The 27,962-nt window shown below is 39.7% G+C and overlaps 1 pseudogene; it reads right to left on the bottom strand.

Moving 5' to 3' along the window:
- LOC108717428 overlaps positions 1–27,331 on the bottom strand; it is a 29,713-nt pseudogene extending 2,382 nt beyond the window's left edge.
- Between the last annotated feature and the right edge of the window lie 631 nt (positions 27,332–27,962).

Raw genomic sequence — 27,962 nt, 5'->3', positions numbered from 1 at the left:
TCTTACGGGTCTTCTAGTGCTTCTGCAATTTCCTTTCATTTTGAAGCATGCGCAGTTGTCGCAAACCGGTAAATTGCTCCAACTGCGCATGCGCCACTTCACCGATCTCAGTCTCAGCTTACTGAAGGCCCGGAAGAAGGCTGCGGTGAACTGCGATCCCTGAATCTGTGCCGAGGGGTAAGTAAAAAGTTAGGGGCATTTCCCCAGGGGGGCAGCTAGGCTGGGGGGAGGAGGGAGGGTGGTCTTCATAGGGTGGGGAGTAGGTTTTTTTTTAGTTATGGGTTGAATTCTCCTTTAATGCCCCGGAATATCAGATATTTTGACTGTTCTTATTGAATGAAAAATTTTAAATATGAGTGATTTGCAATCCTTTAGGGGGGCCTTTCTTGGTAAGATATGGTTTGATATACTTTAGAACATCTCCCAGATACTCCTGACATTTTGACACCATGACAGGACTATTCTGCCAGAGTCTGCAGGCTGCCATACATTACCCCTGCCACCTAAAAAAAATCAAAACAAAATAGAATACGTCTGACAGACGGTCTGTTTAAAGTAGAGAAATAAGTGCTTGGAGTTGCATTCCTCAGCTGCTATACAAGTATCAATAATGGGTTATAGTAGCTGTATTTACATCTTGGTGCTTATTTACTTTGATGAACTGTAGAAGTGCACTCCTAGGATCTTGCTTGTTAGACAGAGGTAAAACCTGCCCTTTGGTACAAGTTTTTCAACTTCTGGTAGTCTGAACACTAGTCGAGTTAATTATCCAAGTTGCTCTATGATTGATGTGTCTGAATAAATAACAAATACTTGAATAAACAGCAAGCTAAAGTGCAAAACAAGGTAAGGCAATGTGTCTGCAATACATTGTCCCTTCAGATTTATGAAAACTTAAATATTCATATGGAAAAATATCACATTGGGACATTGTTCTGTACTTCCTCTGTTCAGAGTCTGTTCCCTCAGGTTAGTCAATATAGATTTGCAGCACACATTACATCCAGGTACAAACAGACAGTGCTTGGAAAGATGAGTATCCAATTCCACAGGAAAACATCCATAATTTTCACTGCAAGAAAGTATTAAAAATAAAAAAATATAAAAACTATGCTATTTTTACAGAGAAAGCTTCTAACTGGCTGGTTACGTGGAATAATGAAAGGTTTAGATATATAGTTAGTAATTGTAATTAACTTGTTAAAATTACAACCCTGATGTGACTGGACTTCAGCTCTCAGCATATCATAAAGGGGGACTATTGCGGAATGAAAATTTAATATAAGCTTCAGCATACTGAAATAAGAAACTTTATAATAACGATCAATTAAAAATTCTGTACCATTTTAAAAAAAATAATCAAGTTTCCTCTCTCAGCATCTGTTTCTCCTCATTCTGTCTTTTTATCAGGAGTTGGGTGTCAGATGAATGATCCAATATATCTTTTAGTGGGGCTTCTTTTGCCTAGAAGATGTATTAGAGCTCACTCTATTAAAATCACCAGAAAGCCTCTCTCTCTACATGCAAAAGGCAGTTATTTTGTTAGATTTTGTTTGTAATGGAATCAGTTATTTAAGTGAGCTCTAATACATCTGCTAGCAAAATGAACCCACCCTATAAGATATATTGGATCATTCATGTGACACCTAACTGCTGCATTAAGACCAAATGAAGAGAAACAGATGCTGAGATAGTAATAGTGAACATAAACGTGATTATTTCAGAAACAATGCAGAATTTTTAATAGATTGTACACTTCAGTGTGAGGAAGCTTATATAAAATTTTCATTTTTGCGATAATTCTCCTTTAACCTTGGCAATATGATAAAGTATGCTGGGATTTGTAGTCAGCAACTGAGTAAAGTGTGGTTGAGCAGTGCAGTAGATTTTGTGCTCTTTAAGACCCAATTAATTCATATAGTAAGAGGAGAGCACTGCAAAGTTGCAAAACGCTGTGATTGTGTTTATTTAAAGACTACTACAGGACATGTTTCGGGTCTTACACTTCAAAAAGGGTATGTAAGACCCGAAACATGTTGTGTAGTACTCTTTAAATAAACACAATCACAGTGTTTTTCTACTTTGGAGTGCCCCCCTCTTACTATATGATTTGATTGATTGAAGCTGGGATAGCTGTAACCGAGAAGAGGATTTAATGCATTCACAGTGAATAAAGGCAGTGCAGAGAACTTTTCTGCTTATAATCCAAGTCTCTTTACTTACCCCTCGTTGCAGATACAGGGCATCAGAATTCACTGGCACCATCTTATTCTCTTTGGTAATCTTCGGATTACACCAACTGCCCATGCGCCAACACGCCACTTTCTTCCCAAAGATTACCGAAGAGAAGAAGATGGTGCCCGTGAACTCTGATGCCCTGAATCTGTAACGAATGGTAAGTAAAGAGGTAGGGGTATTTACCCAGGGTAACATCTAGGCTGGGGGGAATCAGGGAGGGGGGTCTATGTAGGGTAGGGGATTTTAATAAAAAGGGTTTGGTTCTCCTTTAAATAACAAAAAAAACTTGCTAAGACAGATAAAGGGAAAAGACTATGGCAACATTTTTCATGTAGGTTCTACTTTCAACATACTTTTTATCCTGTATTTTAGCAGTGTTTTTGTTTCTCTAAAGCAGAAGAAATTGACATAGAAACCATTTTTACAGACCTGCAGCGGTGTCTGCTAGCTGGGACAGGGGTGTCTGTGAAAGCCTCGGGTTCTTCATGAAGGGGAAGAAATTTCTCCAGAGAGCACTGGCCACAGCTAGATGGTGCTCTTTTCTCACTAACAAGGACTGCTCATGGCTGCTTGTATTCCCGTGTCCTTGTGCACATCGGTTATGAATGTTACTGAAGAGAAACACAACTTACAGTACATTCTTATGAAGCACAAAGTACAAGCAGAATGCTTTTGCAGTATGAGCGGGTTTGCTGTGTGGCAGTACGTCCTACGGCAAAAAAAAACTGCAATTGTCAGAAAATTAACTTTGCTGGACATTTAATTCTACTATACTAAAATACTGGTTTGGAAAGTCAGATGAGAATATGTGTGCTTTACAGGAACTTGTGCATTAATACTGATGTGGACCTTTCCAATTGTTTGCCATGTTTTTATAAAGGTCTGATCATCTGCATCAACCACTTAGCTCCCCCTGCCTCCCCTCCTCCAAAAAAATGACATTGGATTAAATAAAAAATATTTTGTTTTATTTAACAAATGAATATTCTGTAAAAAGGTGTGACAAGCTGGGTCTGGTTCATCATTGTGCATGTGAATACACTGGGTGTCATTTATAAACACTGGGCAAATTTGCACCTGGGCAGTAACACATAGCAACCAATCAGTGATTAGTTTTGTTCAGCCAGCTGCAGGTTGAGCAATGAAAGCAATGATTTGATTGTTTGCCATGTGTTACTGCCCAGATGCAAATTTCTCCAGTGTTTATAAATGAGCCCCACTGACTCTTAACATGTGATTACAGTAGAACAGTCAAGTGTAAAGACAGCTGCTGCTTTGCACAGACAATTTATGTTTATCACTCTGTATCAGGATCCATTTCCTTAGTATCTTAGAATGAGGACATGACTCCCATCATATTGTTGTTAGTACAGTAAGGACAAACGTGGCAACTATACAAAGCATCTCTCTTCTGCAGACAATGTGGCATGAATTCAATAATACACTCAATTTTCTTTGATTCCTCTAGTACTGTGCTTGCTACTTAATCTAATTTGGAAGTTGTGACTTTCTAGAGGTTTAATAGAGATATGTCTGCAGGGAATCAATGTTCCCTGAAAAGGGGGAGGGGGAAAAGGCATTAACAAATGTGTCTGGCAGAGGCCGATGCAAAGCATTGCTGCAGTAGGCTGATGAACTAAATAACATGCTTATTAAAAACAATCCGGAGGAACACACCGTCATTGCTGTTTCCATTTATCTTCTGGTCAAGCCAATTTGGAGCGCATATTACTGAACTGGCTATATTATTACATTTGCTTTATTAAATTCTATAAAAAGCCCTGGAAAGTCACTGCCTAGATGTTTAGAAGATAATGCTACACAGTAATAAACTGACTTCAGACCTGAGCGGCGTCACGAAAAGGAAATAAAAAGCACTGCATATTCATTGGTAGAGCTCTTGTTGGTATTGGATTTGTTTAGGGCCATTCGTCTGACTATGGGCTCAGAACACTTCTTTTCACGACATTTCCATTTTATTATGATTTTGCCTTTATTATGCCTTTATTATGATTATGATCTTTATAGTTTAAGACTAACATGAAGGCTATAGTCCTCATTTAATGGTGACAATGTATTCTGCTTAGGGTTGCCACCTCACCCCTTTAAAACACATATGGAATCTACAGCCTGCATGGCTAATTAGCAATTCATTTAGATGCATGATTATGGCTGCACATACATCAGTTCAGTCTGCAGCATGCTTCTAAATGAATTGCTAATTAGCCATGCAGGTCATGTATTCCATATGTGTTTGATGCCCCAGTAGCTCCTCATCTTCTTTTCTGCTGATTTACTGCACAAGCTTTGTGCTGTTGTCACTTACTGAGCTTAGGGACCATCGCACAATATGCTGAATAAATATATATATACCACAATATAAGGCTGATTAGAAATAAATTAGCTTAAAAGCCAGCACAATTAGCTTCATAATCAGTCCTTTAGCATCAGCTTATTTGACAGGCAAACCTCATTTTCTGCTTGATGATTTGCAACGACCCCTAAGCTTAGCTTTTCAACAGCTGCTCAAATCACACTGAGCATGTGAGTATTGCAGACACTCCTAACAAAATCCAAGATGGGAAACACCTGTCTATTTAACTTTTATTTGGCACACCTTGTATTCCATAGTGGCCAAAATGTAAGGCCTGCAAAACTTCCTTCTGGCCTAATCACACATACCTATGTTAGAGAAAATAGGTACAATTAAAACAACCCTATAATAACAGGCACAACTGCTGGTCTGGCATTTTTGGGGAGACTGAATTTTCCCCATTCTCAAAACACATCATAAAACTTGCAAATGCCCATGATGTTGCCTGTAAGAATTGGGGGAAACCCTCATGTGTGCCTTAGAACTAAGCAGGAGAGCAGTATAGAAAAGAGGTGAGGTAAAGGTGAATTAAGTTTTGGGAGAGGGGCTCAGAGAAATAACAAGTAAGACTCATTTTATGTCAATGAAACTAAAAACAACAATACCCTATGAATAACTGGCTGTAGATCGGTCCACCATCACTTGCTCTTATCCTGATAAATGCCAGAACCAGGCCTGGTCCTTATCTGATTCCAGCATGGTGAATGACAGAGCAATTTGTAATGGGGTAATGATTTCAAGAGGGTCTGATAGCAAGAAACCAGATTCTGGCCAAGAGCTTTGAGTGAAAAACAGCTGCTTTAAAACTAAATAATAGATCAGTGCTGTCCAACTTCTATGGTACCGAGGGCCAGAATTTTTCTGGCCTACATGGTGGAGGGTAGATAATGGAAGCCAATGTTGACCACTCCCGGTTTTTAAACAAACACCCACACTATCACAAGAAATGCTAAGACCATAAGCACATTATTGGTTGTACACCAAAAAAAACTAAATGGTTGATGCTCACTGGCATTGGCACATAAAACAGAATTGGACAGGCAGAGTATGGCACACATAGGTAGGGTAGAGTAGGACAGGAGACAGGGAAACTTATCAGGACCAGGCAAGACACTGATTGTGACCACTCTAAAAGGAACAGTACATACTGTATACAGTGACACAATGCTAGTGCTGCTCCTACAGTCTGAGGTGTGATCAATGCAGGATATTGCAGATGTTAACAATATATGGGATTACAGATGTGCAGTTCTGATACCTTTTGAAGTTTACACAAAGGTTAGCAATCACAGCAGCCACACTTCAATGGAGGGCCACACAAGGGGGGCAGCCACCAGTTTGACAGTGAATGACAGAGTTGGGTGTCACACAAGTGTCCACTAGCATTAGATAACAGTACTGTATATTATGCACCCAGCTAAAAGCTATAACAATATTATTTGGCTCCCCATGAATTACCTGGCTTAAACCTGAAAAAAGATAAAAAACGACAATGTTTTTTCAGTTAAAGGGCATGATTTTAGTGTGATTATTATTGTTCATGACAAGTTATAATAAAAGCCAGCTTGCTATTGAAGGTTGCCTTACTTAAATCTACTAAAAGTCATTTTGTGTACACTTTTCCCTAATAAAAGCAAAGATAAAAGGGCCATCAAAAGTGCTGTGACAGTTAATTAAAAAGAAATAAGAAACGGTCGGATCCTTACAGATGACTTCTACTTAGGGAAGCAGAAATTTTCCACTTCTTTTACTAGAGTTACCAAGAGTTTATTTCCTTTCCTTTCCACTTCTATTAAAAAGGAACCAGGAAAACAATTGACTCACATTTCCTATACTGTAGTATATAAATCATGATTTAATTTTATAATAGTTATATAGATATGTGCTGTTCAACGTTTTGCCATGCTAAAGTATCCTGTATACTGTATTTAGAATAAACAGATGTTTTATAAATTAATCTATGAAGATTTGAATTCAATGCATTTAAATCATTTGGTGGAGGTACATCTGGGTAGAGGATGCCTCTCATCTGCATCATGAGGATGTCACACAGAGCCACGTCCATGTGGAACCACTTCCCTAGCTCTGAATAAGGGCAAATCTTTTCTGTAGTGGTATCTGATTAGCAGTGATGCTTGCTGTAATAACCCAGACTACAGGGTGTTCTCCGGATATGTACCTTCCAGAAGTTGGCTTGGGCATCTTCAAGACAAATATACTGTTCTTGCAAATTTAAAAAAATGACTTAAAACTGCATTGTCAAGGGAGCAACATCCTACTTGGACTAGTAGGAGCTCAACGTAGCATTTTGCTGTATTTCAGTATGGACTCATTCTGGAATTAGCCACTTATGTAATGCAGGTGTAATGTCAGTAACTCACAGCAAGTGTGTGTGGTTTGGAGCCAAAAACATAAACGTGAGACTAAAAAACTCAGAAAAACTCACAAACAGATATACTGTATTATCAAATGTAATCCACTGTTCCTGTTCCACTTTTTCAAATTGTTCGATGCCTAACAGTGATAATGTTATCAAACCATATGGCGGCTTTTTTTCATTTTCAAAAAAGGTGGGCCTGGTTATCTTGTTATAACCGAAGGAAAGAATGGATGGTGCACCAAAATGGAATTGTGAGCGAAAGGTCAACTTTCAGATAATCATCCCAAATAAAAGAATGGTTAAATAAACTACACCAATCAGTGCTCTGATATCTCTGTGAGATACATGGGACTCTCTTCACTCCTGAACAGTGTATATGCACACTTTAATAATCCGCCCTTTCTAAAATTTATACAAGAAATCTTAGTACATGTAGTACATGAAGCTTATAAGCAAATAATGCACAGCACAATGGATACATGAAATAATTATAAAAATGCTTCCTGTGTTGAACAGGCACACCCAAAGGCTTGTACATATTTGGTTCCTACTAGAGAACCTTAACCTGGTAATGCAAGATGGCAACCACATATGCTGACCTGGTGCCAAAATAGAGATGTAGAATAGTGATGGGCTAATAAATTCACCTGGTGTAAATTCGCTGTGAATTTGCCGCTGGTGAATACATTTGCGAAACCGTTACGAAAATTTGCAGGCGAAAATTCGCTGGCATCAAAAAATTTTTGGATGTGCGCCTGAAAAGTCACTCGCATCATTACTAGGGCACCCATTTACTTTAACGACGGCGTCAAAATTGATGCAAGCGACACAGGCGTCAAAATTGACATGATAATTTTAATAAGCAGAAAGGTGGTAAATGTAAAACCTTCACTTTTATTCAATAGAATCCTGCTGTACAGTGAAATGTATGTTTAAATATGTCACATTAAAGAAGCTAAATTCCATAGCAGAGCAATGCCAGGGGTTGTCTCATAATGGACAGTTACACATGGAAGAATGTATCTTTCACTAAAATAAAATGTCCAGATGAAATATGCTGCAGGGATACTGGAAGTTCCCAATAAAATATTGCTTCCCATAAGCTTTTAGGTCACACAATAAATCATCTGACCAGATACAAATTGTGACCACTAGATAGTGGCATTTATCAAGGGTGTCATAACCTAAAAGAGCATCATTCTTTACCGGTAATTTCTTTCCCACCTTAATTGAACATGAATTACTTCTATGTTGTTAAATAACAGAACGGTGTTACAAATGCTAAAGGGTTTACATAGGAACAATATTAACATTGACACACGAGTCATAATCTTTGCAGTACAATGAAGTAAATATTTGCAATGGTTTTTGGGTTGATGTGATTGATTCTAGATTCTGATTCAGAGAGAGCCTCTTTCTCCCTATAGCAGGGGACCTGCTTCACATGCAGTCTTACAATTTGTCCCAATGCAATGCAGCAAGGTAAGGTATTTTTACATATATGAATTCATAAAGGAAAATATACATATAGAACTTTTGCATACTGAGGTATTGAATGTTTTTAACTACATTTCAAGTGATACCACTTGTTATTTGTATGGTCATAAGCTAACAGTGACAATACACTCCTTCCTAAAAATGTCTTTATAACAAGGGAGCTCATTTATCAACACTGGGCAAATCTACACATGGGCAGTAACCCATGGCGACTAATAAAATGTTTGCTTATGCTGTGTTTGGTTGCTACTAGTGATGGGCGAATTTGAGAATTTGAGAATTTCCCACGAAATTCACGAAGCAGGCGAAAATTTTGCAAAACAAAAAAATTGACACCGGCGACCATTCAAATTTTTTGTTTTGCAAATTTTCAATTAAAAAAAACTTTGATGCCGCCAAATTTTCGCTGCAACTTTGCAAATTTATTCGCCAGCGCAAAATGTGCAAGTTTGCTGTGAAAACACACAATTTCCCGCGAAATTCACAGAGCAGGCGAAAATTTTGCAAAACAAAAAAAGTGACGCTGGCGACCATTTCTTCTGGATTGTCGCCAGCATCAAATTTTTTGTTTTGCAAAATTTTCAAAACATGTTTGTTAATGGCAAATCGTGGAAAGATCCGCTCGTTTGGCGATGTCGCCAAACGAGTGGATCTTTGCGTCTATGGCCACCTTACACTAGAATAGAATCAATTTTATCAGGAGCCAATTAAATTGACCTTTGGCTACATGTCCAGCTATGAATAGTCTGTGACAAGACTTGTTTACCCAACTCATTTATCAAAGGTCGAGCTTTGAATTTATGTGAGTTTTTTTAAAACTCCCATTAATTTGAAATTAGACCAATCGAAATTTATTGTTAAAATCAAATTTTCAAAACTTGGATGAATTGAAATGATCTGAAAATTCAAATCAAATTTGATCAACTCGATTCTCCGAAAAAAAGTCAAATGTCAGGAAGGCTGCAAACAGCTCCAAATTGATCCCTGGACCTCTCCCCTTGACTTAAACAGCAATTAGATAGGTTTTAGGTAGCGAATAGTCAAATTCTAATTCTTAAAGGGCCAGAGTATGATAAATCTCGACAATCGAATTTGAATTTTTTAAAAAAACTTGAATCGATTGAAGGAAACAAGATTTAAATAATTAGATAGTGTAAGTAAAATTTGTTTTTCTCAGTTAAGATTATAGAAAAGGATCTGTAATTATTTATTTTAACGCAATCTATTTTATGGCCTATGGTTTCTATTGTTGTGGAAGTTCACATAGCAGAGAGTTCACAATGGTTGCTAAACATGTGTTATAAAAATAAAAGATAACTACTTATTTCATGCTGGTGCACTATAAATAAGTACTGTATTTATAGCTTTACTGAGCAGGCTTTTGTGGGGGTAGATAAATGCATAAATAATATTTCTTGGACAAGTCCTTCCTTTTTTAAAAAGAAAATACACCAAAATATTAAAAATATTTGCAGCCAACCTCAAAAATATGAGCATTTTCCCAAAGAATGAACCTGTTCAGAAGTTAATTTGTTCAGGTTCTGTAGAATACAGGGTTTTAGAATGAGTGGGAGAAATGTTTTCTTTAACTCATCCTCAGGCTCACAGCAGGCTGGGATGGATTATTCTGCCTGTGTTTAGGAAACGCATGGTCCTTGATAAACTCTCTGTTAAAACCCCCTTAGGAAGTGCAAAGCCACATGAGTTGACATTATAGTAGATAAGCAGACAAACCAGCTGTAATCTCATTTAGACCTGAGTTGATCCATCCCATCCTTTCATGCTATATGATCAAAGCAATACCACAGTAGATGCAGCAGATTTTTAAGGATTACTGGCCACTCTGTGCAGCACTCTTGCCATAAAAGCTCCACCACATAACCAGCCTACATATAATGATGGCAGCCAATGGCTTTTGCTTTATTCCTTATGCTTGATTTTTCAGACTATCCCCCATATGTAATATAAGGTACTAAGTTTGCCCAGTAGCAGTAACTCATAGCAACCAATAAGGTTTTTGCTTTTAAATAGGTGATTGGTAAATTCTACCTGCTGATTGGTTGTTATGGGTTACTGCACTTGGGCAAACTTAGTGTCTTTTATCACATAACCCCCTATACTGTATGACATTTAAGAAAACCCTGCTATGGTACATATGATGCCTAGTTGTCATATCTGTTGCTAAACAATTATCAGTTTGTGGAGTAAAAAAAAAAGTACAATAAGGAAGATGATAGATCGCAGTTATTTATGGCTGTCAGAATGCCGGTTTCCTGCGGGCTTTTGTTTCTTGTGGTTTCTTCGGCACTGAATAAATCCTAAATCAAAGTACAAGTGCATCTAACAGAGGATTGTAGTATCAAGAGCCTTACTGGAACATCTGAAGATACAGTATTTCCTTTGCCTTTATATGGTTCTCAAATCCTCTGTAACTTCGAATAACCTTTTATTTCACAGTAAGGGGTACAATTTCTACATAAAGCATACAAAAAACCCAGCTAGACCGAGAACTGAACCCAAATCCTAATCTATTTATTCAGGATTTACATCAAGGGCATGTATAAGATTTATGGGCAGAACACTGGTGCAGCATTTAATCAAGGACAGGTTTCAAATTCACATGAATAGGCATAAATATTTTCATGACTATGATTCACTGCCACACTCATGTGCCATTACTGTAAGGATATTGTAAAATCCACAGTCAAGTCAGCTGAGATTATAAAGTTGGGGCAAGCCAATCTGACAATACTGAATTCTAAGGCAATAATTAAACACAGAAAAAGCAGAAAAAGTATACATTTGGGGGCACATTTATCAGGAATTGAATTTGTGAGTTGTGTGAGGGTTTTTCTATCTTGGATAAACTCGAATTTCCAACGTTTGTGTGTTTATGGAAGAATGCGAATGTCAAAAACTCGCATGAAAAGCGACAGGAAAAAACCTCTAATGATCGAGTTCATTTTCCGAAAAAAAACTGAAATCGATCAACTTTATGTCCTGAAAACTTGAATTGATAGAGTTTTTGGATAAAAAACTAGTTTTACATTTTCAATTTTCTTATTACCTCACAGACATTTGAGTTTTTGAAAATATTACTCAAATGCGAAAGTTTGGATTCAAAAGAAATTTGGAATCGTCATAAAGAATTACATTCGATGTTTGATAAATCTGCCCTATACGTTATTATTACATCAAGGATATAGTACAATCTTAGGCATTTTGACACAGAATATTTAGTAAGGAAATAGGTGAAGTGCGAAATGCCCAAAATCACACCATTTTCTAATTCCCTTAGTGAATAGGCTGAAAAAAATAAAACAATCAGGGATGGGCGAATTTGACCCGTTTCGCTTCGCCAAAAATTCGCCGCCGGCGAAATGTCGCAGACGCCCATTAAAGTCTATGGGCGTCAAAAAAAATTTGTCGCGCGGCGAAACTGTTTTGACGCGCGTCTTTTTTTTTTTGACGCACGCTGCCATACGAGTCTATGGGCGTCATTTTTTCAGCGAAACGAGGCGAAAAAATTCGCCCATCCCTAAAAACAATGCCTCTAACAGCATTGCTAAAATGATTTCCCGATTTGTGGAATATTCCTATAAAAACCTTTACATTGGCATCTTTGCTTGTTATAGGAGGATGAACACTATGCACAGATGCCCTTCTTTTGTTACATTTTCCAAACAACTAAAGCAATGGGTTATCTTTTAATACTTTAGGCTTATGCCTGGTGTGATAATAACAATCCAATAGCAAGAAAGCAAATTCCATAATTAAGCTTTAATTGTTTTGTAAAGCTTGCATTAATCACAATGTATAAGTACCAGGGATGGAGTTATAATAATACTTCTGTAAAACAAATTTAAACTAGCTAAGTAGGTCAGCACGGCTAACATGCCCCACAGGACCTCTGGGAATTCATCTGTTAATGGCTATTTGTGTGCAAATGAGCACCTTGTAACCTCCTCACAATCTTATGTTGCTGAAGGGCATTTCTTCAAGCTGGAAGTATCTTCTTACATATAAAGACACAAGATATAAAGAAGCAATTTGATAAGAAATAATTAGGCAAACCACCTTTGAATTTAAGTTCTTTTCAGCATCAACACCAAACATTTTCATTACTTTGAACAGAGATATTTTGTAAGAACATCACAGCATCAGATGCTCAGAGTAACGTGCTTGGAGCAATCGTCCCCCAATGGGATCTTTTCAATAGTAATGCTTGGATCTGTATGGAAAAGCATGACTTTAATTTGTTAAAATAATTTTCTTGTAATAATAAATGACATCAGTTGACACAAATATACAGTCTATTTTGACACTTTAGGCTTGACTAAATAAAAATGGAGAAAGTAAGCAAACTTAGATTTCTTTCCCCTCAGTAACAAAGGCAACTTCCTGTAATTAAGCTAAGCAGAGAAGCCAAAACGCCATTCACGTGCCAGAAATACAGCCTTCTAAAAACAGAATGGGATCCAATGATCTGTAGAATAGGGAAGCAGGGACTTGATGGGGTCAGGAGAAGCACCCCTCCCCCTTTGTTGTATGGGGTGCTGGGATTGGCTGGCAGGTTCCCGGGCTTCGCAGAAGGAGGCAGAGCTACACAGAATACGTGGAAGCATCAGCTGGCAGCATCCCACCCTCCCTTGTGAGATGGGGTGTGTTTGTTGTCGCAGTTGGCGGAGGGTACCCTTTCAAGGAGCCCCAGGGGAAGTTAAAATGGGGTATTTCACAGCGAGTGGAAGTAGCCTGGTATGCCGGGGTCCTCATGGGAAGGTAGGCAGCCCAGTTTAGGGCTCGGGTAAAATGGAGCAGGAACCAATCTTTGCAGTTAAGGCAGAGTCAGTCATACAAACGGTTTGTTAGAAGTTGTAAATGTTATACATGTTAATTTATGGTTAGTACTTTGGTAATTGCAGCCATCTCAATCCAAACTAGGTGTTTGTGTATCATTGGGGAAGGAGGTACTGGGTTGGGTCAGAGGGGAGGGGTGCAGTCTCAACACTGCACCTGTTAAGTATTTGCTTGCCTCGTGCCACGTACAATACCAAAAATTAGAGTTTAATTCTCACACAAGACATTATGGGCAGAGACATACAAAACACTCATTTATGTCCCTGTGGCCAACTATGCATCCAGAAAGAAATACAATCTCAAATACAATCTCAAAACAAACAAACACACACCCTCCCTATAAAGTCCTACATCAAACAAGCTTGAAGCACTGATTTCTTATTAGTAAATATACACAGACAAAAAAATAATAAAAATGCAGTGCCTCTTGTAATTGTTAGGGAGATAAAAATGTGCTGCCCATGGCAGCATTGAAGAGAGAGTTATGTAGCTGTACCAATATCAAGGCAGATGATAAAGACATATTTCCTTCAAACTTCAAGATTTTGTTCTTGTCAAAGGAATGCTTTTCTTGTATCTAGGAGCATCCCTACGACTTTATCCAGGGTGTGGTAACCTTTGGAGAGCCTGAACTCAGATGATTTCAAAAGTTTCTTCTGAGTCTGCCTTTATAAGACAATCCTCCAAGTAAGGGGCTATAGTTATACCAATATAAATTTTTGGTGGTCCCTCACTCCACGGGGCAAATTTACTAAAGGGCGAAGTGGCTAATGCTAACAAAAATTTGCCAGCGTTACGTCATTTTGCCACTTCACCGATTTACTAACGGGTGCTGGCATAAATTCACTAGCGAAGTGGACCTACTCTAGCTCTACTTCGCACCCTTACGCCAGGCAAAGTTGCGCTCTGGCAAAGGGACGTAACTACGCTAATTCACTTAGTTGCAGATTTTCGTGAACGTTACCTCTTGCGCCAGACTTTACTTCACCACCTCAGACCAGGCGAAGTGCAATAGAGTAGATAGGACTTGGTTAAAAAAAAGTTGAAATTTTTTTTGAGTCCCAAAAAACACTGGCGTCTTTTACTTTTTTAAGGGTGATAGGCTGAAAAAGTTCGTAAATTTTTTTTAGGGGGCCCTCCTTCCCCCCTATATGTGATAACATATGGCACCTAAACTACACTGTGGGCACATGTGTAGGGCTTTTGAATACATTAAAGGGATCCTGTTGTGGGAAAACATGTCGCATCAGTTAATAGTTCTACTCCAGCAGAATTCTGCCCTGAAATCCATTTCTCAAAAGAGCAAACAGATTTTTTTATATTCAATTTTGAAATCTGACATGGGGCTAGATATTTTGTCAATTTCCCAGCTGCCCCTGGTCATGTGACTTGTGCCTGCACTTTAGGAGAGAAATGCTTTCTGGCAGGCTGCTGGTTTTCCTTCTCAATGTAATTGAAGGAGTCTCAGCGGGACATGGGTTTTTACTTTTGAGTGTTGTTCTTAGATCTACCAGGCAGCTGTTATCTTGTGTTAGGGAGCTTTCATCTGGTTACCTTCCCATTGTTCTTTTGTTTGGCTGCTGGGGCAAAAAGGGAGGGGGGTGATATCACTCTAACTTGCAGTACAGCAATAAAGAGTGATTGAAGTTTATCAGAGCACAAGTCACATGACTTGGGGCAGCTGGGAAATTGACAATATGTCTAGCCCCATATCAGATTTCAAAATTGAATATAAAGAAATCTGTTTGCTCTTTTGAGAAATGGATTTCAGTGCAGAATTCTGGAATTCTGGAGCAGCACTATTAATTGATTCATTTTGATTTTTTTTTTCCCCCATGACAGTATCCCTTTAAGGTTCCCTGGCCTTGTGTAGTGTAATGTGTTTTCTGCTGCATATACGGCCATTGTACTTTAACTGCACGGCGTATACAAATTTCCGATCGCTAGCGTAACTTCGAACCGCTGATCGTAACATCTCTAGGGCAACTTTGCAAACGATTGGTAACTTGTGCGCAACTTCGGATCTTCGTGAATTTCCCACAGCCCTGGCGAATCTACACCTGGCAGAGTGCCGGGAAGTCAACGCTGGCGCAACTCCGGAGGTAAGTAAATTTGCCCCCATGTGTTTCAGGGTATCTCCAACAGAGTAGTAACCCCGTCCAGCCACAACTTCCAAATCAGCTTAAGAATAAACTCTGGAGAACCACAGCAAATTCAGTGTAATTTATTTCTCACAACATGTTTCGGATATAAATATCCTTCATCAGCACCTGCTGTGGTTCTTCAGAGTTTATTCTTAAGCTATAGTCACACCCTAGTTTCTGAGGTATGCCAGTTATGTTACCATTAGGTTTGCAAAAATGCTTTGAGCACTTGTGATATCAAATGGCAAGGGAGCAAACTGTAGGTGTTCTACACCCAAGGCATTATGAATAGAAATTCTACGGCATTTCTAATGGCAGGATCTTCCCTCCACAGGTATCACAGGTATAAGGAGGATTAAGTCACACCCTAGTTTCTGAGGTATGCCAGTTATGTTACCATTAGGTTTGCAAAAATGCTTTGAGCACAGTTTGAGCCAGTTATGTTACCATTAGGTTTGCAAAAATGCTTTGAGCACTTGTGATATCAAATGGCAAGGGAGCAAACTGTAGGTGTTCTACACCCAAGGCATTATGAATAGAAATTCTACGGCATTTCTAATGGCAGGATCTTCCCTCCACAGGTATCACAGGTATAAGGAGGATTTCTTGGCCAAAACGTGGCCTACATTTGCTTCTTAGGGGTTTACCTCTAGAAAAATTTTAGTTATTTTCCCCAGAAGGTTTTCCTATTTTTTAGTCCTGGGGAAATCTCTTGAGGAATGAAATAAACTTTGTTTAGCTGGGTTTCTATGTTAAAGGGATACTGTCATGGGAAAACATGTTTTTTTTTTCAAAATGCTCCAGCAGACACTGAAATCCATTTGTCAACAAAGCAAACTAAATTTTTTATATTTAATTTTGAAATCTGACATGGGACTAGACATATTGTCAGTTTCCCAGGTGCCCACAGTGATGTGACAAGTTGTAGAAGGTAACCAGCTCCCTAGTAGATCCAGTTTTTTGCTTTGAGATGGAGACAGGTCCAGGTACTGGTATAGCACCTGTTATTCAGAATGCTCAGGACTTGGGGTTTTCCGGATAATGGATCTTTCCTTAATTTAAATCATCATACCTTAAGGGGCAGATTTATCAAGGGTAGAATTTAGAAGTACAAAAAACTTCGAAATTCGAATTAAAAAACTTCGAATTCGAAGCTTTTTCAACAAATTTGGCAATCCTGCAGTTGAATAAAAACCATTCGATTGAATGATTTTCCTTCGATCTCTGAAGACTTAGAAAATGGTTGTAGATGGTCCCCATAGGCTAACATAGCACTTCAGCAGGTTTAATTTGGCGAAGTATTGAAGTTGAGACAGTACTTCGATTATCGAATGGTCGAATATTCAAACGATTTTTACTTTGAATTGAAGTCGAAGTAAATTCGAAATCATACTATCCTATTCGATGGTCGAAGTATCCAAAAAATTACTTAGAATTTCGAATTTTTTGACTTTGAAAATTCCCTCTAATTCACTTCGACCCTTGATAAATCTGCCCCTAAGTCTACTGGAAAATCATGTAGTTATTAAATAAACCCAATAGGCTGGCTTTGCCTCCAATAAGGATTAATGATATCTTAGTTGGGATCAAGTACAAGAAACTTTTTTTTATTACAGAGGAAAAGGAAATCATTTTCAAAAATTTGTATTATTTTCTATGAATCTATGGGAGATGGGCAATTCTGAGCTTTCTTGGTAATGGGTTTCCGGATAATGAATACCTGTATTTGGCGAAGAAGTTTTTGGAAAATATGTTTTTGGGTAGACCCCATTTTGCACCATGTTATCAGTTATAGAGGTATAAAAACAGTAATGGAGCCGTGAACAGGAGTGCAATATGACTATGGACTATATAATATACAGTTTTTATACCTGACAACGGAAAACATTTACACACCTAAATTCTTTAATGCAAAAGGCGAGATGGCTTAAAAAACTTGAAGCAATGCTTTATCAGCCTGCAAAAGGCTGGGGAAACATCATAAGAGGCTGTTCTGAACTGCTGGGTAGTTAGCAGCCAGCTTTAGACTACTGTCATTATAACGGCAAGATGACACTGTTCTCTAATCCAACCAAAGCTGATAAGTACCATCAACCTGTCACGTTCTACACTTCAAAATTCTCCCATCTCAGCTTCAAAGAGTTTTTACATTTCGATTTCTTTTGCTAGCAGCCTCTCATTCTCCCACGGTGCTCTAATGCTGCATTTGCACACCAGGGTGACTCCCCACCTGAATAGCAGGTCATCCCCTGCTCACTGAGCTCATCTGTGGCCCATGTTCTAGGCAATTTAGATCCAATCAGCCCTTATTTAGCTCAAGAGTAATGAGCAGCATAGTGACACAGAGTTAAGCCTGACCCTCAGGACACTGCTCATCAAGCAGTAAAACTGTGACAAAATCATTCATCTTCTACCCGCTGGCAAGAAATAATACTCACATTCTCTGTATTACTTTTTAGGACACAAAAAAAAAACCCTCCTGAATTTTCATGATGTGAGACATTAATTTGCAGAGAGCTGAATTCCCTTAAACCCCCTACTGCTATGAGCTCACCACAGGGAAATAGGCCTTAGGAGACTGAATAAGAATAAAGAAAATTGCTCCAGCTTTCTTTTCATTTTAAATAAGCCTTGTATGCGACATACTGTACATACACAGAAAATCTGCCAAGGAAAGGAAAGAAATGAGAAGTCCCTGTAATTTTGAAAGTGATTCTTTCAGGTTAAACACCAGAAAAAGAAAAGGTAAAAAAGTAACATATTTAGGATTAAAAGACACTTTTTCTCCACTATGACTAGTAGTCGAATCGATTTGGCCCATTTGGATTCCACATTTAATCAACCTATTGTGTTACGGTTACTGTTCCAAAAAAAAATTATATCCTTATATCTATAGGTCTTCACATATCTAATAGGTGTTCGGCCCAACAACCTGCATCAATTTAATCATCAAGTCAACTTACTACTAGGGATCAGCAAAATATTTTGCTTCTTTTTGCCAAGAAAAAACACCCATAGACTATAGGGCAAATTCACTATCCGGCGAAAATTCGCCAGCGCTGGCTTTGCGCACATCGCAACACTTCACCAGGCATAAATTCGCCTGGACAAAGCTAATTCACGAAGATCTGAAGTTGCGCACAGGGTACCGCCAGCGAAATTACACTCAGCAGTTTGAAGTTACGATAGCGTTGGCTAATTAGCATACGGCGTGCAGTTACAATGACCGTTTATGCTGCAGCAAATACATTACACAACACAAGGCCAGGGAACCTTAGTAAAATTATATAAAGTTGTCCTAATGCCCTACACATGTGTCCACAGTATAGTTTAGGTGCCATATGTTAGCAAATGGAGGGGGGAAGAAGGGTACCTGCACTTCGCTTGGTCTGAGGTGGCGAAGGGAAGTCTGTAGAGGTCAGTAACATAAAAAACTTTGTGAATTTGCATAGTAACGCTCTTTCGCCAGACCGAAAATTCGCCTGGCGTTAGAGTGCGAAGTTGCCAGAGTCTATCTCCTTGGCAAAATTACTCCAGCGAAATCTGCGAAATCTGCGAAGTGCCGAAATGACGTCACGCTGTCGAATTTTCACCAGCGTTAGCCACTTCGCCCTTTAGTAAATTTCCCCCCATAATGGATAGTTTAAAAAATGCAGTGTGGTTTGGAAAAGTGTTGCAAATTTTAACACCCATCAACTTCATTGAATTTGATAACTTATTTGCCGTTTCGCAAATTTTTGTTGAAGCAAAACAGGTCAGATTTGCCTCAGTACTTACTACCTATTGGGCAAACAAAACTAAAAAAACAGAAGTGGCATCATTATCAGTGGCGTCAACAAGGAAAGGCAGAAGGGAGGGTAACTGATTGTGTGACCCACACCCCTAGAATCAGCCATCTTCATCTACTAACTACTAATTCTATGTAATATATATTTTTTTAAAGAACTGCAATGTTTAGGGATATAGATTCCCTTAACTATTTAATGGTGCTGTAGACCTGTGGACAAACATAATATCAATTTTAAGTATATTTAGACAAAGGCATTCAAAGACATATTGCCAATTGGTTTTATTTTTTAATCCTTTGTAGTTTCTGAATTAATGTTTATTAATGTCCAGTTTGGTAGCTGGTCACGATGATCCTAATTTGCTTAGCAAATCAGCAGTAGTTTGAATGTTAGAGATGGATTTATAGAAAGAGGAGCAGAAAAAAGTCTGCAGAGCAGAAATTCTTTTTTTGCCTGGATTGGATTGTACTGTGAGCCGAGAGGTGGCCATACACGTCACAATTACCATCTTTCCTGGAAAATATCTTTCCAAGAAAGATTGTTCATTTCAACAGACAAGTGTAGAGCTGAATCATCAGATATACCGGTAGAAACAATAAAATTCTACCTGTGTCTGACTATTCAGCACTAAACAGTGGCCGATGTTTGGGTGCCTTCAGAGGCCCCAGTTAGAAATTTTCCGGGCAGCCCGATCGATGGGCATGTCTCCCACCACACGCATCGAATATCGTATGAAAAATTGTTCTGTAAGATAATATCTGTGCGTGTATGGCCACCTCAAGAGGGGTTTGTGAAATGGTTCTTATCACATTTATACTTATTTTTCATAGGGCATATACAGGTACAGTTTTTGTGTGCAACCCTGTTACACTTGTACTCCCCAAACTGCTCTCTGCTGTTCTAACACAGTGCATATATAATATATTATACATTATTTGCTATTGAAAGCAAGGGCCACAACTGTAGAATTGTTGTACATTTATTATTACATGCAAAGCTAGTGTCTGTGTTTAATATAGTCTTTAAATTTACTGTTTTAACTAATTCACCTAGTTGGCTATTTATACGAGTAACCGGCAGAGGGCGCATTGGCTTCTTGAGGAAGTGACTAGCACAGTCACGAAACGCGTCAAGCCATGCTCCCTCCTGCCTGCAACATCCATGTGTTCATACCATGATTTTAATTTTACAAGTCAAATAAATTTGGATTTTAACTTTACACTCGTCTCATGCATCCAGCGAAAACGGCAGGCTGTCAGTGTGCTTTTGATGACTCTTACATTTACAGGGGAATGTAATAAAAGTCACAAAGAGCAAAACAATTCGCACCAATAAGACTATCAGGGGAATGTAATAAAAGTCGCAAAGAGCAAAACAATTCGCACCAATAAGATTACAAAAATCCACATCTCGCAATGTAATATTGTTCCTTAAACTGTTATTGCATTGCGAATTTTAATTGCGCACTCATAAGAAGTGCTTGAAGGTGTCGTAAACTTTTGGATCAAACATAACGACTTTTTCAGTAAGAAGTTTTATTACATTGACTGCGCATTGGCGCAAACTATAAAATTCGCAAACGGTCTTTCACAGTCGGAAGTGGTCGCTAAACAGTTTCCGGGCTCGCAAAAGCTATATTAAATTCGCACAAAGCAAAATTTGTTCGCGCAAAGGCATAACTTTTCGCATTGCGAATAGTTTTTCCGTTAGCGATTTTTATTACATTCCCCCGATAGTGTTATGTCTTATGTGCCTGTTATACATTAGCGAAGTTGAAAAATCTGTCAAAAGAAAAGCTAAGTTTTCCTTTTGCATTTTTATTATGTAAAGAGTCTAAGGGGCAGATTGACTAAAAGACGAACTGTCGCCAGTGACCTCTTTACAACCTTGCACCATTTCGCTATTCACTACCACTACGCTAAGTCACTAATATGCATCCTGGGCACTGAACACTGGCGACTTTTCGCTAACATTACTTCGGCAGCGCGAGCATTTCATAGCGAAGATGCACTACTGTTTGTTTGTGCCTAGCAAAAATCCACTAGTGATCTTACGCTTAGGTCCATTTTGAATAGGGCAGGTACATTAAAGTTGTATGTACATCTTTATTAGAGATGGTGCAAATGCTTGAAGTTACCACTTATTATTACAAATGTCCAAGGAACCTTAATAACGACAAAAGATTTAATATTATGCCCTACACATGAGCCCACTATAAAATGAATGCTCCATATGTTCCCAAATGTCTGGGGAAAAATGTTAAGCCAAAAAAATTAGGACTTTTGCAGGCAATCCTGCTTAAAAAAAAAGGAAAAGTCACCAGCGTTTTTTAAACTTTAATGCATTTTCGGCAGACAGGATATGATGTAATTGACATAAGATTGAGGAAGAGCTTACATTTTAGCAGTTCGTCTGGTCTGAGGTGGCAAAATCAACTCTGGCAAAAGAGGTAACATTAAGTAAATCCGCACTTCATTGAATTTGCGGATCAACGACCATTCGCCTGAGCGAAAAGTCACCTGGCGATAGAGTGCAAATGAACGAGTTGTCGCTCGTCTGTTAGTGAATGTGCGATGTCCCTGTGGATTGGATTTCTGGAGAATAGTCGCTAACCTTAGCCACTTCGCCTTTTAGTGAATCTGCCAAAAGACCAGTCCAAACATTCCAACCAGGTTTTGTTTTTTGGTTTCTTTTTTAATTTCTTCCTAGTCTAGGAACAGAGCAATCAATCCATATACAGTAAAGGCTAACTCAAAATCAATGTGCCCCTTTATTCTGTGTCATTCAGATTCATGAATGATATGGGCTGTGAAAATAACTAGTAATTGCAAAAGATACACTTATGCACATTTTATTCTTGTAGCAAAATTCATATAAAATATACTTACCAAAGCCTGGCTATAGCAGTCTGCAAGAAATTTAGGACAGAACATAACTCTGGCTCTCTACAAGCTGTGAAATAGTTTAGAGCAGACGCACACCCTCAACAACCCTCAAAGATTGCAGCCTGGTGCTCAGTAATGGCTCAGAGTCGGCAACCTCCCATATACCGTTTAGAACAGAGATACCGACACTCAAGGCATTTGCTCACAGGGAAACCCTTGACTTCCGCACAAATAATAAAAGCAAGGGTTTCCCTAGAAGCAAATGCCTTGAGTGTTGGTATCTCTGTTCTCTACAAGCTGGCAACATCACGCTAAATACATCATTCAAACGTTTTTCCGAAAGCTGAAGGTTGTGGCTGGTTCAAACACCTCTTGCACACCATCAACATATGTGGAAAGAAGTGTCCAGAGTGTTTTTGTCCAAAATCACCCTTTGTCACCTGATCTGAATTTCTCTGGGGTTTGTTTTGTATTATTAAAAAGGTCTTCAGCCAATAGCTATGAGCTATAACGTTAATTACCTATCTCTGTTGCCTATCCTAGTATGCATTTACCTGCACGTTATTTGGTTCTATGAATTAATCTTTCTCAGGATAAAATGCTCTAGATCTATAAAAAAAACATAAATAACCCCTGAAATATAACAGCAGATACAGAGTTTTGTCATGCCTATGCTTGTAATAAATTCAAAGGAAAAGAAAAAGATAGTAAGAGCCCCCTTACTCTCAAATTAATTAACTAGCTTATTTAAATTATATAGTGAACCAATGAGTTAATAATTATAAGTGCTTATAAAGTGCTTGTGCTAATAAACAAGATTTGCTTAGTTTGATTAAAGCTTAAAATAAATAACACAACAACAAGTTCAGAGAAGCATAATGTTGCTTTTTCTGTGTATTACAAAGTGGTCAGTGCCAACTTATTAATTTATGTACTTAATCTATAAGCAATAGATTCAGAATTCCAATAAATTAAAAAGTGCTAGTGCTTAACCGTTACTCAGTTGCCGACTGAGTGTGGTTCGAAATAGTTAATTTATGTAAGTGCTAGTGCATTATAAAATCACAAGGTAATTCGTTAAAAATTTCGTTTTACAAAAAGAGGAACCAGGACCAACATTCAAAGAAATTTGAGTAGGAAAAGGAAAATAGTGTAGAGGTGGAGAAGTCCCAAAGAAACTGCTGCCTGTTATTTTCTAAGCCCTGGGACCCCACACAGGGAGAAAGTAGTACACTGGGGACTGTGGTCTCGTATATTACATGCCCTATCTCTTAAAGAGCTAAAATCTAAAAAACCACAAATCCACCAGTGCCATATGAACAACAGAGAATGAAGAAATTGAATGCGGTTCCCTGGCCCAGACTATGAGTACCCAAATTCAGTTAAAAAAGAGATTGTTTTTAAAAAAAGTTTTTTTGATCGAAATGGTAGTTAGAATCTAAGCAACCATAAAATAAAATAAAGTATTATAGTGAAGAGAGGCTCTGCCAACGCGTTTCGCTAAAAAGCTTTGTCATGGCAATTCCTTTGAATAATTGGCAACAGTAATTCACGCCTCCTTCCCTCCACAAGGTAACATTTAAACCTAAAGGACTGCCTTTCTTCCTTGTCATATGCTTGTAATAAAGTCACTTGGGTTACAAGTCACTGCAGAACGTCTTTGTAACTTCTGATATCATTAGAAGATTCCCTGTATATTTGTCACTATATTTGAATAAATAATCAAACAGGTAATTTATCCGAGCATCAGAAGTTTGCTGTGAAAAACATTTGTTTAAAATTATGCAGCCCTTCCTTTAATCTGCTTCCAAGGATGGGTGCCACTGCTTTCTTTGTCTTTTTTCATAAGTCGAGCCAAAATCCTCAAGAAAAGGTAGCTGTTATCAGACTTATACAAGTCAAGAGACAGCTTATCGGTGCAGCAGCTCCTCACCACCTCCAGCATAGAACAAGGGCTTATACTGACATGCTGCGAACTGTTCTAATGAGATTAAAAAAAGGAGATGTTTTATTAGTGTTCAGCCAATGTATATTTAAAATCTTGTGTTAAAGGGAAATGTATCTTATATAAAATAAAATGAATGTAAAATATACAATCATCAGAAAGGTTCTTGTTGCATGGGAGTTTTGAGTGCCACTACTTTAAGGGGTAGCCAGAATACCTTTTACTTACCATGGGACATTTACAGGAAACAAAGGGCACTGTTTTGAGATGATTCTACAAAGAGACATAGACAGCATTTTTAAAAAATAAAATTTGACCTTCATAGATGCTATCTCACTTAGGGGCAGATTTACTAAAGGGTGAATTGTCGCCAGCGACCGCTGCACACCCATCGCTGCACTTTGCCAGGCGAAATGCGCTCAGACTATGCTAATTCACTGAAATGCAAAGTTTCGTCATTGGCGTTGAACGCTGGTGACTTTTTGCTAGCTTTACTTCGGCAATGCGAGCATTTAATAGTGAAGATGCGCTAGCATTCATTTCTGCCTAGCGAAGCTTCGCTTGGGATCTTACGCTCACGTCAATTTGCATAGGGCGGGAAATTTAAAGTTGTATGAACGTCTTTATGTTAAATGTTGGTGCATATACTTACAAATTAAGCTTCTGATGAAGTGACGTATTGTTGAAAAGTTGAACTTTTATTTATTTTTGGCTCCACTGCTTTATCCAGATGCTACCCCATACGTGAAGTGCATGTGAATACTTACAAATTACACTTTTTAAAACACATGTCCAGGGAACCTTAATAAAGATAATAGAGTTATTCTAATGCCCTACACATGTGCCCACTGTAAAATTATTGTTCCATATGTTTGCAAATGTATGGGGAAAACCGGTTACCCAAAAAAAAGTTTGTTAGGTCTTTTACAGGCAATCTGTAAGAGCTTACCTTGGTGGTCTAGTGGGGGGATGGCAGGGACGCCTGCCACCCCCTTGGCGGGGAAGCCCGCCGTGAGTTTCTCCTTCCTAGGCGCCGGTAACTAGGGGCTTGTGTGGCATGCTTCTGCTGCTTTGTTGGTGCATGCGTGCTGCCGTATGACTTCAGTGCGCAACAGCAGAAAATCCACATATTTAAAGGGCCATCTTACTAGTTTTATTTGCCCGTTATAGGTTTGTTCCTGGTGCCTTTAGCCTTTATTCTGATTCTGAACTTGATTCTGACTACCTGTTGTGACCCCTGCCTGTTCCTGATAATTCTGACCTCTGTATCCTGATCCATTGCCTGAATTTCGACTACCTGTATCCAGGGCCGGACTGGGGGTTAAAAGCAGCCCGGGCAAAAAAAATCAAAGCAGCCCACATGTAAACACGCAATGGATTTGTGCACATCCACTCATATATTGGGGTAAAACTACAAAAAATTATGTGCATAAAGAGCTGCCTTTCTCACTTAAGTGTAATTCATGTAAAATATGTTAAATATTCTGCAGCCTTGTGCCTTTATATACCTTGATAAATATAGTGGGCCGTCTACCGTACAGCAAAAGAACCATGACCGGGAAAAGCAGCGTTGGACTGAGGGGCCAGGGCCCACTGGGCCACAGCCTCAGGGGCCCTTCATTCACACCATCGCTTGGGCCTCCCAGCCGCAAAGTCCAATATGCCGGGAAACCACCTCCGTGCATGCGCGCGTGCACACCTTTTTCCTGCGCGACTGGGGTCCGGGAGGTTAGGAGTAAGTACAGGGAGTGGGTCTGGGCTGACAGGGGCCCCACCGAGCGTACACACCTTTTGCCGGTGTGAGCAGGGTCCGGGAGGTAAGGGGGAAGTGCACAGACTGGGTCTGGGCCAGCAGGGTCCACCCTAATTCCTAACAGGAATACATTGGACAACTAAATTTTTTTTTACTATTTTATTCATTCTTATAAAAAAAAATTTAACTGAAAAATTGTTTGTTAGTAATGAAAACAAACAGACAGTCTAGGTTCAATTTTTAAAAAGACAGATTCAGTCAGTACCTGATACTTTCAGCACAGTTAACTCTTCCTGCCCCATAGTGATTTTGCCTGCAGCCTGCTCTACAGAAATCCACTTGTGTGTGTAAAGGCAGGGAGCAGTATGTGCAGGCTCAGCACAGGCAGGCCAGCCCTCAGCATACAAAATATGATCTGCCCCAGCACCCCTCTACAGCCTCAGCTTAATGAGCGATCCGGATGGCAGATACAAGGGACTTTAAGCAGCTGCAGTAGCTCAACTCCTATTCGTCCGACTTCCATGCTCATGCTGAGCATGCGGGGTCACACACACAGCCAGCAGAGGCAGCAGAGGAGTGGGAGGGGCGGAGCCACAGTGGGCAGTAGGATGGAGGAGCGGTCCTAGAGTCCGGCAGATCGCTCAGGCGCAGCAGCCCAATTACACTAAATATAGAGCGGCCCCTCGGGCATTTGCCCGAACAGGACAATTGTCAGTCCGGGCCTGCCTGTATCCTTCTGATTGATCTCTCGGTTTTGACCCTTGCCTGCCTGACCTCGCAGGCAGGCAAGGGTCAAAGACTTTGCTAACAGTCGTGCCCCACTGCTTATCCAGAACCTCTCGCCTTGCACCTCTCGTTTAAGTCCCGGTGGCATCCAAGTAGCTGAGGGCTCCTCCCGAGGCAAACAGCGGTCACACTACAGGTGAAGCACGAGCCGAGACCAGGGTGCTTGGCATTTGTTCTGGTGTTGGGTGCCGACCGTGACATTATAACGGGCCAATGGACGAAGAAGGTCAAGCCGCTTCTGCCGCTGCTCCTTCCACCACGGATGCGCTACTCACCACTTTGCTACAGCGCCTGAAGAACATGAGCAGAGGAAAGATTACCTGATGTAAGGTTTTCACAATTTGACTCGTCGACTGGATGCTTCTGTTCAGTCTCCAGCTCCAGTAGTCACCCCTCCTATAGCCGCTCCTGTGGGTTCTTCTGTCATGATCCAGGCCCGGACTGACAATCTGTGGATTCGGGCAATTGCCCGACGAGCCGCTTTAAATTTCATTCAAGTGGGCCGCCCGCTCTCTCACTCCTAATCCTAATAAGAAACTGTGCTGCAGTGTCTCCGGCTGTTTCCGGAGCCATGCGACACGCCCCTTCTGCCTGCCTTTCAGCAGCAACATCAATATTCCCAGCTGCCGAGGAAATGAACAGGGAGCCATAGTAACGGCTGGAAAGCGGTGTTGGTAGCGACATCTAGAGGATGTGCAGGAGCATGGGTGGGCCATGCCGGCTCAGACCCACTGCACAGAACAGACGCTCCTCACCTCCCCTCCCCTGCACGATCGCATGAAGAAGATTGTGCGAAGTAAGTACAGTATGTGCGAGCAGCAGGGGTGGGGGAGGATTACAGAGGGGGCCCTGCGACTGAGGAGAGGTGGGGGAGGATTACAGAGGTGGCCCTGCAATGGAGGGGGGGCCTTGGGGGGGGATTACAGAGGGGGCCCAATGTGGCAGCCCTGTTGGGCCCTAAACCCCCCCAGTGCAGCCAGTGTTGGAGCTGGCTGCACTGAAGCCTGTCAGACTGTTTTTACTGACCATGCAAAGTATTTAGCTGATGAGGAGATCCTCTAACCTCCTCCATTTACTTTTCAGTCTGTTTCATGTCAATGTAAATAATAGGGAAAATGCATAAAAATATATGAAGGCCAGTACACTCATGTATTATAAGGGATAATGTACCCCCTACTTTAATAAATGATAAGGATATTAGGAGTCACTGAGGGGTTGTTCTGTGACCATATAAAGGCACAAGGCTGCAGGCAGCAGGCTGAGTTATACAGGGAACTCTGAGTATCACTCATGTATTATAAGGGATAATGTACCC

Source organism: Xenopus laevis, chromosome 5S (assembly GCF_017654675.1).
Source record: "Xenopus laevis strain J_2021 chromosome 5S, Xenopus_laevis_v10.1, whole genome shotgun sequence".
NCBI classification, from domain to species: Eukaryota; Metazoa; Chordata; class Amphibia; order Anura; family Pipidae; genus Xenopus; species Xenopus laevis.
This window is presented reverse-complemented; position numbering and strand designations above follow the sequence as displayed.